At 46.8% G+C, this 13,229-nt stretch overlaps 1 protein-coding gene across 1 annotated transcript in view; it reads right to left on the bottom strand.

Annotated features, from left to right (window-relative positions):
• LOC148144987 (uncharacterized) overlaps positions 1 to 13,229 on the bottom strand; it is a 518,924-nt gene that overhangs the window by 249,630 nt on the left and 256,065 nt on the right. The window lies entirely within an intron of this gene.

Genomic DNA, 13,229 nt, shown 5'->3' with positions numbered 1-13,229 from the left:
TTGAGGCTGAAAGGTCACTTTGGCAAGATGAGATAACAGTCAGTAAAGTTAGCCTCGCCTGGTAAATATGATTGACAGGATTGGGACAATAAATATTTGGGACATGACATTAAATATCTAATTAATAATTAGTAGAGTCAGCCTGCTTGAGATGATTGATAATAAATATCTAATCATGACATTAGGAAAATATTAAGTAGGGTCTGGAATGCCAGACCACTGTTCCAAAAGCTGACACTAAATCTCTAACTGTGACATTAGAATAACATTAAGTAGAATGTAGGAAAAACTATAAGGGCGCAACTAAAGAGATAATGGGAACTAACATCATGGTTTATTGTATAGCTAGCGTGAGGTACTTTTCATTAATATAGTTGAACATGCTGATTAGCTAACAAACACACTGCTGAGCTGGAGACAGTGCTGCCCCCTCTGTCCAGGAGTAAATGCTGGAAAGGTGGTATTGTTCATAAGGAGGAGGATGGTCTCCGGCTACACTCTGATATCTATCAGCTAGTAAATGGGGCAGAACTATGGAATTTAATCTCCAGGCAGTTTGGGAAATTTAATAAGGGAAGGAATAAATAGTAGATCCCTACAGAGTGCAGAGGAACAAAGGGTCCTTGCTGTCCAAGTTCAGAGATCCCCGAAGGTATCGGTACAGGTAAAATGGGGGGTGAGGAAGGCATAGATTGTACTTTTTCACACAGAGGGTGGTGCGTGTGTGCAATGAGCTGCTAGAGGAAGTGGTGGAAGTTGGCACAAATACAATTTTTAAAAGACAGTTGGACGGGTATGTGAATAGGTAGGGTTTAGAGGAATATGGGCCAAGTAAATAGAATAGATTAATTTCGGATATCTAGTCCGCATGGACGAGATGGACAGTTTCTGTGCTGTACAGCTCTATGGCCATCCACTTCATTTTGAAATGTTTTGGAACACCCTATTAGGGTTCAGAGTGTGCCAGGTCCTGACACCTCCCTCCTCACGTCTCCTGTGTATTTTAAATCAATAGTACCGTTTGCATGTTACTGGGTTAGTACTTTAAACACATAGACACATACAATATAATCAGAATTTCTATTCGGTACAGACAGTGATGACTTGTTTCAACTTTGCTAACAGGGTATCAGAAGGGGAGGATCTGCAGACAGAAATCTTGGAAGAAATTCCATAACAAGATCTGACAGGGTCACTCAATATTATTGGGGGTGGGGGGGTGGGGGTTGAGTCTGGAAAGAGAAATCCATTCGACCTGCTTCAAAAGGTACTGGACATCAATGTGAGCAGAGAAGCACTCAGAGAGGAACACACCAGTGAACTGAGCTTTAACTGGTTACACAGAATGAGTGTATGTGTCCCAGTGAACTGACCATGGAAAAGAGCTTTAACTAGTTACACAAACTGAGAGAGGGGCCGGGGCATTTATTTTACCCTGGAGCATCAGAGCCTGAGGGGTGACCTTAGAGGGGTTTATAAAATTGAGAGGGGCATAGATAGGGCAAATAGCCTAGGTCCTTTCCCCCCAGGATGGGGGGGTCAAAAACTAGAAGGCATAGGTTTAAGGTGAGATGGGAAAGATTTAAAAGGAGCCTAAGGGACAACTTTTCATGCAGAGGGTTATGCATGTATGGAATGAACTGCCAGAGGAAGTGATGGAGGTGGGTGCAATTGCAATGTTTAAGAGGCATTTGGATGGGTATATGAATAGGAAGGTTTGAAGGGATATGGGCCGGGTGCTGGCAGGTGGGATTAGATTGGGTTGGGATATCTGGTCAGCATGGGCGGGTTGGACTGAAGGGTCTGTTTCCATCTCTATGATTAGCACTCGGAGCATGGCTCCTTCATCACGTGATAGTGGAGAATAAAATCATAAGGTACAGAACGGATGGAAAAACATTACAGTTCCCTGAAATGATATATTGAAAAACCCTGGATTGTTAAGTCTTTCATCTTTTAGTATGGGCTGCTTGTATCATTCATTTGTAAATCGCGGAATTTCCTGAAAGACATCTTCTTGAAATAACTCAAGGTTTTATAACAAAAGGTGACACCTCAGCTCTGACAATGTATTAAAGGTGTGAAGTCAGGATCTGTCTGCATCCTAATCAGACTGGTTCTATTTCCAAAGGTGAATTTACAAAATATTACATGGATTGACTGTCTGTATGTTGTGCATTTTTTGAGAAAAATAGAATGTATCTGCAAATACAAATTCACCCCCATGGATGTGTATGTGTGTGAATGAGACAGAGAAAAGTCTATTTCGTGCTGTATATCCCGATGTCTACTCGATAACAGATGCTTTAATTCTGCTGGTGTAAATATTGTTATAAATCATAGCTGGGTATGAATAGTTAGATGTTAGGGTGAGAAAATGCCTCAAGAGGGGCACTATAAGAATCGTGGGAGAGCCCTATTTCTGGTTTACTTCCTCATGAACAAACATTAAGCATGAGCATTTATTTATTTCTAATTTTGTTCTGTTTTTCTTGTTTGATTCCTGGCTAGGACTACACTCTGTGTCTGGATGGTTGACAGGCTGGGAGATTGTGGCTTGAGTCTTGATTGACTGAACGTTTTATTGTTCCAGAAGGTGTAGGGGTGTGGGGTCAAAGCTTCAGCAGAAATCCAGCAGAGCAGAAAACAGACCAATATCTTACTCTGTGAGAACAGGGACATCAGAGGACAGAGAAATCAGGACCTGAATCCAAGCTGACACCAGACTTCCCTGTGATTAGTGCTTTGATGAGCAGCGCCAAGCCTCTACCTTCACCTAGCTTCCCATTTGACTACTACCTCGATATTCAGGATCCAATCCTTGTCATCCTGAAGCCATGCCTCTGTAAGGAGTCTCAGATCATAATTATTCTCTTCAATGTGTGCAGTCAATTTTGTTAAAATGCACACCATTCAGAAACATTGTTTTTAGTTTCAAGTTTTGTGACCTTCAGTCTGGTACATTTACACACCTTGTCCCTTTCTATCGTTCTCTGATGTTCATTTTCCACATCACTACATTGCTGATTGGCTATGCTAAATTTCCCATAATATCCAGGGATGTGTAGATTAGGTGGGTTAGCCATGGGAAATGCAGGGTAATAGTTTCATAGTAAAAGAAGTAGGAGTTGGCCATTTGGCCAATCGAACCTGCTCCACCATTCATTATGATCATGGCTAGTATATCCACCGTGTGAGATCCTCCTCACTGCTTTTTTCCCAACTACCCTTAATTCCCCTACCATGCAAGTACCCATCCAACTGTGTTTTGAATATGCTTAATGAAGATGCTGCTACTGCTTCATTGGGCAGAGAATTCCATAGATTGACTGCTCTCTGGGAAAAGCAGTCCCTCCTCATTTCTGTCCTAAATCTACTCCCCTCAACTTGAGACCAGGTGTCATTCACCAGCAGAAATGACTGGATAGGGTAGGGCTTCATCCCCACAGTGCAATGAATTCCCACTTTCCACCAAACTCTCAGATGTACTCACTCACTCAGTTGCTGTCTCACAAACTAAAGACTTCATTGTTACTTCTTTTGCTCCCAGTAAGGGAACAACATCTTGGAAAGCTGCTCTGAAAGTCCAACCACACTTCTGCATTCACCGAAGACAATTCCAGTATTACAGCACAGAAACAGACCCTCCGGCCCAACTCGTCCGTGCTGGGGGGAATATGTTAAGCTAGATATGCTTGCAAGCAGTTACAAGTAGCTGCATCTTGCTTCTGCAAAAATCGCGACGCAGAATCATGAGGGTATATTCCAAGAAATAACTAACTGAAAAGGGAGGTGGTCGACTGGTAGAAGCAGATGTATTGACATGACAGGAGCAATGGTCACGCACAGAGGGAGTTAGTATGAAGAAGATAACCAAATAAGACCCTGTGTTGCATCACCAAAAGTAATAAGACCCAGCTATTGGGGGGGGGGGGGGGGTGGTTGCACGCCACAGACAGATGTGGTAAACCGATTAGATGAGCAGAAGTAAGAGGGGAGTCTGGAACAAACTCACTCTTCATTCAGAGACAGAGCAGCAACTTCCGAAACTCGTGTTCCAGCTTCTGGATTCAGACAATAGGAAGGCTCTGATTGGCAGGAGGACCAGTCACCTTCCGGTCCTCCAAGGCTTCTGAATGGCCCATCAAAAGAAAGTCGCGAGGCGTGCCTTGCGTGCAGTGAGGAGCATGCGCAGCTTCATCCTTGTACCGGCGAGCACGCGCAGTCTGCTCTCTGGCGATGCTGCTGTTACTGACAGAATTTAAGTGTCTGGATGCCAAGAGAAGTTAAAAAGGGGAGAGCCACCCTTTCTTCCCCCTGTGATATTTACCTTTCCTACACGCCCCATGACTTTATACATCGAAATAAGGTCACCCGACAACTTGTGGTCGTCAATAGTGCGACCAGAACTGTACTCAGTCCTCTCCACGTGGTCTCCCCAATATCCTGTACAACCACAACGTGATGTCCCAACTCCTACACTGAACGGGGTGAACAATGAAGGAAAGTGTGCTAAACGCCTCCTTCACAACCCTGTCTACCAATGATGCAACTTCCAAAGAACTATGTCCCCGATTTGGAGATGCCGGTGTTGGACTGGGGTGTACGAAGTTAAAATTCACACCACACCAGGTGATACTCCAACAGGCTCATTTGCAAGCATTAGCTTTTGGAGCGCTGCTCCTTCATCAGATGGTTGTGTCTTATGATCCTGTTCCACAAACACCCCATGAAGGAGCAGCGCTCCAAAAGCTTGTGTTTCCAAATAAACCAGTTGGACGATGGCCTGGTGTTGAGAGTTTTTTAACTTTATGTACTCGAACCCCTCCATGGCCCCTGCCCCCTCATGAATCTGTTCTAAAACATGATGGAGGGCCCCATTAACTGTACAAGTCCTGCCCTTCCTCGTTTTAGCAAAATGCAACCCCTTGCCTTTACCTGTTGCTCTCTCAGCCACACACACCCTAACACTCTCACCATCTCACAGGCTTATACTCCACCCCACACACACTTTATTAGCATGCACACACACTCATGCAGATACAATCACACATAAGTCAATGCGGTGAATTTCCATTTGCAGAATTATATTTGCAGATATATTCAATTTTGCTAAAAAAGCATACAATCTGCAGGCCGTCAATCCTTGTAATATTATATAAATTCCTACTTTGATTAATAGAACCAGTCTGATTCAAGATTGGGACACAGACACTTTTGTGCAGTATCTGAGCTGAGATGTCACCTATTTTTATAAAACCTTAAATCATCTCGAGAAGGTGAATTAAAAGTAGTTCTGTGAATTAAAAGTACATATTAATGAACTGAATCCTGCAACCCATGGTAAAAGATGAAAGATTAATCTGCAATCTAGATTTGTTCAATATGTCCTATCTGTTGCATGACAGTGTGATCTTTTGCTATAAATTCTGTGTCGCATGACCCTGCTCCATAGCTACCTGATGAAGGAGCACCACTCCGAAAGCTAATGCTTACAAATAAGCCTGTTGGACTATAATCTGGTGTTGTGTGATTTTTAACTTTATCCACCCAGTCCAAAACCGGCACCTCCACATCGTTTCCAGTGGACACAGCCCACACCTCCCAGTGCTGCCAGGAAACTGTACAATGCCGATGGCATGTTGTAGTACCTGGACTCCTGAAAAATTTACAATTTTTAACAATACTGGTTACTCATTCACTGCTGCAACCAATACACAACATTGGAAACATAGTACAGGAGGTTGTAAGAAATGAGCACAGCAGGTCAGGCAGCATCCAAGGAGCAGGAAAATCAACGTTGCCTGACCTGCTGTGCTTTGCCAGCACCACACTAATCTTGACTCTGATCTCCAGCATCAGCAGTTCTCACTGTTGCCTGTAAGAAATGAGCAGTTTTAAAACAAAAACCTGTTGAGTTCAAAGCTCTCAATGAGAGTCTGAGCTCGGTCTGAAGTTCAGGTAATCTTTATTGTGACCCAATCGTTATTGTTACAGCTTCAGAATCTCTCAACAGAAAGGCATAGAAAAAGTAGCAATGTTTTAAAAACAGCTCTAGGTCAAAGTGCACACACTCCCTCCAACCCCTCACTTTCTTCATTATTGGTCACCACCAAGTTGTCCCTTTGTAATTGGATCCTTGCTAGAGCCTTCACCCAGCAGAAGTATTGCCTCACTCAGGAACTTCAACCTGTATCCTGTATCCAAGTAAGTTGGATGGGCAGTGTAGGGTCAACTACACCGCTGTGGGTCTGGAGTCACGTGTCGGCCAGACTAGGTAAAGGAGACAGCTGGGATGTCTGAGTGAATCCTCTCCCACAACAACAGTTTCCTTCCCGAAAAAGGAGCTGAGTGAATCAGATGGGGATTTCTTCCACCCCAACCCCACTGACAATGGTTTCACTCCAGATTTCTGACCATATTCCAATTCCACTAGCTGCCACGGCGGGATTCAAACCCAGGAATCCCCAGAAATGGTTTGATAGTCCAGTCAATAAAAGCACTCGGCTGTCATTCCTTTAGTCACCCTGCGATGGTACGTGAACTTGCTGGTGGCTCCGCAGGTAGGAGGAGCGGGTGAAGGCCTTCCCACATTCAGGGCAGCTGAACGGTCTCTCCCATCTGTGGACCCATCGGTGCCTCAGCAGGTTGGAGGCCTGGGTAAAGGCCTTCCCACACTCAGGGCAAGGAAATGGCCTCTCCCCCATGTGGGCCCCGCTGGTGGGTCAGCAAGTTGGGGCAAGCTGAAGGGCTTCCCGCACACAGTGCAGCTGTAGGGCTTCTCCCCCTTGTGGACCCGCCGGTGCCTCAGCAGGGCAGAGGCCTGGTAAAGACCTTCCCTCATTCGGGGCAGGGGAATGCCCTCTCCCCCCGTGTGGACCCGCTGGTGGGTCAGCAAGCTGGAGGACTTGCTGAAGGCCTTCCCACACACAGTGCAGCTGAAGGGTCTCTCCCCAGTGTGGACCCGCTGGTGGGCCAGCAGGTGGGAGGAATGTCTGAAGGCCTTCCTGCAGTCGGTGCAGGGGAACGGCCTCTCCTCGGTGTGACTGCGCCAATGAGTCTCCAGGGCAGATGGAAAATGGAAGCCTTTCCCACAGTCGCCACACTTGCACGGTTTCTCCATGGCCAACGCTTCAGCCGCACACAAACGGGCGTGGAGCCTGTCCCCACCTTGAATTCCTCTTCCCAGGCCGTATAGCTGTTTCAGGCTCCACACTCATTGCACCATCCCACTCTCTCTCCCCCTCGTTCTCACTCCGCTCTAATTCCCCTGAAGGTGCTGATTCAGGATCTTACTGGGGCAGAAAAGCAAAAACATCAAGACTGACATCTCTCTGCATTTTGGATACCTCCACCTGAAAGTTAATATCTTTCATAACTTTTGTTACAATGTGGCACACATTCAGACACACCAGGTATCGTTTCAGGTTTTGTGACATCACTATCCAGTTTCGATTGTCGGTCCATTGGTGATGCTGTTGCTTGGTGACGGTGATGCTCCCCTGGCCCAGCCCATCCCCCGGCTCCGCCCATCCCCCCCGTGCAGACGTCACGCGGGGGCGAAGGCGGTTGGGAGGAGAAGTCGCTCGAGCGAGGAAGCGGTGGGAGGGCGGCCGTTAGGAAAATGGCGCCGCGCGGCCCGGGGCAGACACCCGTCACTGGGCTTGTGCTTTCTACCCTCACTATTTGTTTTTAATTCCTTATACTTTTCACCCTTGTGGACAAATCTAATTTATAGATTAAGGTGGATTGGCCCTGCTAAATTACCCATAGTGCCCTGGGATGGGCAGGTTAAGGTGGATTGGCTATGCTAAATTACCCATGGTTTCCCGGGATGTGCAGGTTAGGGTGGATTGGCTATGCTAAATTACCCATAGTGCCCCGGGATGGGCAGGTTGGGGTGGATTGGCTATGCTAAGTAACCCATAGAGCCCTGGGATGGGTAGGTTAGGGTGGATTGGTTATGCTAAATTACCCATGGTGCCCTGGATATGCAGGTTAGGGTGGATGAGCTATGGGAAATACAGAGTAAGGGGGTGGGTATGGGTGAGATGCTCTTCAGAATGCCAGTGTGGAATAGATGGGCCGAATGGCCTGCTTCCACATTGTCAGGATTCTATGACTCTCCCCCAGAAAAAGGAGCATTTTATCGGCATCTATCCTGTCAAGCCGCTTTCAGAATTCTACTGGTTTCAATAAGATCACTTCCGGTTGGTAGAGACATACAGCACAGAAACAGATCTTTTGGTCCAACTCGTCCATGCTGACCAGGATTCCCAAACTAAACTAGTCCCACTTGCCTGCATTTGGCCCATATCCCTCTAAACCTTTCTATTCATGTACCCATCCGAATGTCGTTTAAATGTTGTAACTGTACCTGCATCTCCCACTTCCTCAGCAAGTTCATTCCACACACAAACCACCCTCTGTCAAAACGTTGCCCCTCGGGTTCCTTTTAAATCTCTCTCCTCTCACCTTGAAAGAATATGCCCCCTAGTTTTGAGCTCCCCGACGCGAAGGAAGAATCTTTGGTATTCAGTCCTGATTAATCTTTACTAAACCCTCTCTAATAGTCTCCTTCCTATTACAGGGCCACCAGAACTGTACCCAGTACTCTAAACCACTCTGCCTACCAGTCATACAACTTTCAAAGAACTATGTACCTAACCCTCCACCCCATGTCTCGGGTTTGGAGAGATAAGGGCCGGGTGCTGGCAGGTGGGACTAGATTGGGTTGGGATATCTGGTCGGTGTGGATAGATTGGACCAAAGGGTCTGTTTCCATGCTGTATATCTCTATGACTCTATGTCTCTCTCTTTTACAACATGACCCAGGGTCCTACAATTAACTGCACTTCCTTGTTTTAGTAAAACGTAAACCCTTGCGTTCATACCCATCTCATACACACATACACCAAGCCTCTCACAGACATATACTCCATCACACTTACACTTTACCACACACACACACACACACGGAGTGAATTTGTATTGGCAGAATTATATTTGCAGATACATTCAATTTTGCTTAAAAAGTGCACAGTCTGCAGGCACTCAATCCAAGTAATATTTTATAAATTCCTACTTGGGAAATAGGATCCCAACCTTGAATCAGACTGGTTCTGACAGACTCGAACCTCACACCTTTAAGGCATTGTCTGAGCTGAGATGTGACTTTTTTAAAAAATCTAACCTTAAATCATCTCAAGAACATGACTTGAAAGATGTTCAATGATTTATGTACGAACAAACTGAAATCTGCAACCCATTCTAAAAGATGGAAGACTTAACAGCAATTTAGGTTTCTTCAATAGATCGATGACACAGTGATCTTTTGCTATAAAACGTAATGTCTGTCGATCCTGCTCCACAGCTACCCAATGAAGGAGCAGCATTCCAAAAGCTGGTGCTTTCAAATAAACTTGGTGTTGTGAGAGTTTTTAAATTTTATCCACCCCAGTCCAAAACCGGCACCTCCACATCTAGTGAACACAGCCCAAACGTCCCAGTGCTGCCAGGAAACTTTACAATGCTGATGAAATGACACAGTACCTGCACTCCTGAAAAATTTACAATTTCTAATGATACCAGCTACTCATTCACTGCTTCATCTGATACATGACATTGGAAACTCAGTGCAGGAGGCTGAAAGAAATGAGCAGCTTTAAAACAAAAACCTCTTGGAGCTCAAAACTTTCAATGAGAGTCTGAACCCGGCAGTAAGTTCAGGTAACCTTTATTGTGATCCAGCTTTGTTACAGCTTCAGATTCCCCCCAGCAAAAAGGAAGAGAAAAAGTAGCTACTTTTCAAACAGCTCAAGACCGAAGTGCGCACACATCCCCCCCACAACCACACTTTCCTTAGTCTTGGTCACCACCGAGTTATCCCTTTGTAATTGGATTCTTGGTACAGCCTTAACCTGTGGGAAGTATTGTCTCACTCAGTAATTTCAACCTGTATCCAGTATTCAAGTAAGTTGGACAGGCAGTGTCGAGTCAACCACACTGCTGTGGGTCTGGAGTCATGTGTAGGCCAGCCTGGGTAAAGGATGCAGCTGGAACGACTGAGTGAATCCTTTCCCACAACAGCAGTTTCCTCCCCTAAAAAGGATGTGAGTGAATCAGATGGGGATTTTCTCCACCCCCCCCCCCCCCCCCAACCCTGCAAAAAATGGTTTCATCATTAAATTCTGAACTCCAGTTTCTGACCAAATTCCAATTCCGCCATCTGCCGTGGCCGGATTTGAACCCAGCACTCCGAAACTGGGTTGATAGTCCAGTCAATAATGGCACTTGGCCGTTGCTGCTTCAGTGCGTCCACAGTTGGGAGGAGCAGGTGAACGGCTTCTCCCTGGTGTGGAGACACTGGTGGGTCAGCAGCTTAATCAAGCAGGTGAACCCCTTCCTGCACTCGGGGCCCCTGAAGGGCCTTTCCCCCTAGTGGAGCCGCTCGTGCCTCTGCAGGTTGCTCACCTGACTGAACCCCTCCCCACACTCTGAGCAGCTGAAGGGCCTCTCCCCCGTGTGGACCCGCCGGTGGGTCAGCAGGGCGGAGGAATTGCTGAAGGCCTTCCCGCACTCGGGACAGCTGAAGGGCCTCTCCCTCGTGTGAATCCGCTGGTGTCTCAGCAGGGTGGAGGAATCGCTGAGCCCTTCCCGCAGACATAGCAGGAGAACGGCTTCTCCCCGGTGTGGCTGCGCCGATGAGTCTCCAGGACAGACGGGACATGGAAACCTTTCCCGCAGTCGCCACACTTCCACGGTTTCTGCACGGGGCAGGATTCCTCGGGTTTCTCCATAGCCAATGCTTCAGCCACACACAAACGCGTGTGGAGCCCCTCCCCACTATGAATTCCTCTTCTCAGGCTGTATAACTGCTTCAGGCTCCACACTCGGTGCACTGCAACAGTAGGGTCTCTCATCCAGTCCCACTGATGCTGAAAACGTACTCAAACAGGAACCAAAAAGCTTTGCTCCTTCTCACAGAATCACAGTTGGAAAATTGTTGTCGTCCCGATGGATTGAGTGACTGTCAGACATTGATGTCAAAGTGAGGACTGCAGACAATGGAGAGTCCTTAATCTGTTGATTTTAAAACTGCTATCTTCAGATCGTCCAATACTGTGTTAAAAAGAGGTTACAAAAGTCATCATTGTCAGTGCAGGGTAGAAATTCACAACTAGGAATTCTACTTTCTGTGGAATATTCTTTTGTTGTTCCACAAAATTGAAAGCACCATCCCACTCTCTCTCCCCCCCTGTTCTCACTCCGCTCTAACTAATTCCCCTGAAGGTGCTGATTCAGGATCTTACAGGGGCAGAAAAAGCAAAAACATCAAGACTGACATCTCTCTGAATTTTGGATACCTCCACCTGAAAGTGAATATCTTTCACAACACTGGGATACTGCGGAGAGCGAGCAGGTCTGCCCCTCAGGTCCCCATTAAATCATTCCCCTCTCAGCTCAAACATATGCCCTCGAGTTCTGGACTCCCATACCCAGGGGAAAAGACCTTGGATATTCACCCAATCCAAGCCCCGTATGAACATCCCAGTCCTCCGATTTCCCACTCATCTTTGCTATGTTATACTTTTTCCCTTTTGTCTTTACATGATCCTTAACTTCCCTCGTCAGCCACGGCCACCCCTGCCTCTCCTTAGGACTTTTCTTCCTTTCTGGAATGAACTGATCCTGCATCTTCTGCATTATACCCAGAAATACCTGCCATTGTTCCTCCACTGCCATCCCTGCTAGGGGATTGCACCATTGAACATTGGCCAGCTCCTCCCTCATACCTCCATAGCTTCCCTTATTCAACTGAAATATTGTCACTTCCGATTCTACCCTCTCCCTTTCAAACTGCAGATTAAAGTTTATTGTATTGTGGTCACCACCTCCTAATGGTTCCTTTACTTCGGGGTCCCTGATCAAATCAGATTCGTTGCACAACACCTGGTAGGCTCCAGCACAAGCTGTTCTAAGAATCCATCTCGGAGGCACTCCACAAACTCCCTATCTTGGGGTCCAGTACCATCCTGATTCTCCCAGTCTACCTGCATGTTGAAATCCCCCATAACAACTGTACTAATATCTTTGCGACAGGCCAATTTCAGCTCCTTATTCAACTGACACACTACATCCAAGCTACTGTTTGGGGGCCTGTAGATAAAACCCTAATGGGAGTTTCTACCATTAGAATTTCTCAGTTCTAGCCACACTGACTCTACATCCCCTGATTCTAGGTCCCCCCGTGCAAGGGACTGAATATCATTCCTTACCAACAGGGCCACCCCACCCCCTCTGCCAGTTAGTCTGTCCTTATGATAGCACGTATACCCTTGAATATTCATTTCCCAGGCTCGGTCCACTTGAAGCCACATCTCGGTTATCCCCACATCATCGTAACTGCCAATTTCCAAATGAGCCTCAAGCTCATCCACCTTATTTCTAATGCTTCGTGCATTCATATTTAATATTTTTAATTTGTTACTCCTCTCACCCTTCCTATCAATCCCTATTTCACTTGACCTTATGGCTTGATCCTTTTCTTTTGAGTTTTCTGCTCCATTGATCCCATTGTCTTTCTTGGCTTCTCTTGTTCTAACTTTCTTCTTAAACTTCCAGTTTGTCTCTCTCCTTCCCTCCTTCCCTCCTTCCCTCCTCCCCTCCCCTCCTCCCCTCCTCCCCTCCTCCTCCCCTCCCCTCCCCTCCTCCCCTCCCCTCCTCCTTCCCTCCTCCCCTCCTCCCCTCCCCCCCTCCCCTCCCCTCCTCCCCTCCTCCCCTCCTCCTCCCCTCCCCTCCTCCTCCCCTCCTCCCCTCCTCTCCTCCTCCCCTCCTCCCCTCCCCTCCTCCCCTCCTCCCCCCCAGCTATTTAGTTTAAACAAAGCTGTGTTGCAGTGGCAAACCTACCTGCCAGATTGCTGGTCCCCCACCCTTAAGGTGCAAGCCGTCCCTCTTGTATAATTTATCCTTACCCCTAAACATCAGCCTCTCATGCTCCAGGGAAAATATCCCTGGCCTATTCAGCCTCCCCCTGTAGCAAAGCCTCCAACCCTGGCAACAGCCTTGTAAATCTTTCCCAACTCCTGTCAAAGTTTCACAACATCTTTCCTCTAGCAGAGAGACCAGAACTGAATGCAGTATTCCAAAAGTGGTCTCACCAATGTCCTGTACAGCTGCAACATGACCTTCCCAACCCCTGTACTCAATGCTCTGACCAATAAAGGAAA

The sequence above is a fragment of the Chiloscyllium plagiosum genome, unplaced genomic scaffold, assembly GCF_037043375.1.
Source record: "Chiloscyllium plagiosum isolate Xiang-an unplaced genomic scaffold, Cpla_swu_hap1 HiC_scaffold_27, whole genome shotgun sequence".
Lineage (NCBI taxonomy): Eukaryota > Metazoa > Chordata > Chondrichthyes > Orectolobiformes > Hemiscylliidae > Chiloscyllium > Chiloscyllium plagiosum.
The sequence above is the reverse complement of the archived record's forward strand: the minus strand, read 5'-3'. Positions and strand labels throughout refer to the sequence as shown.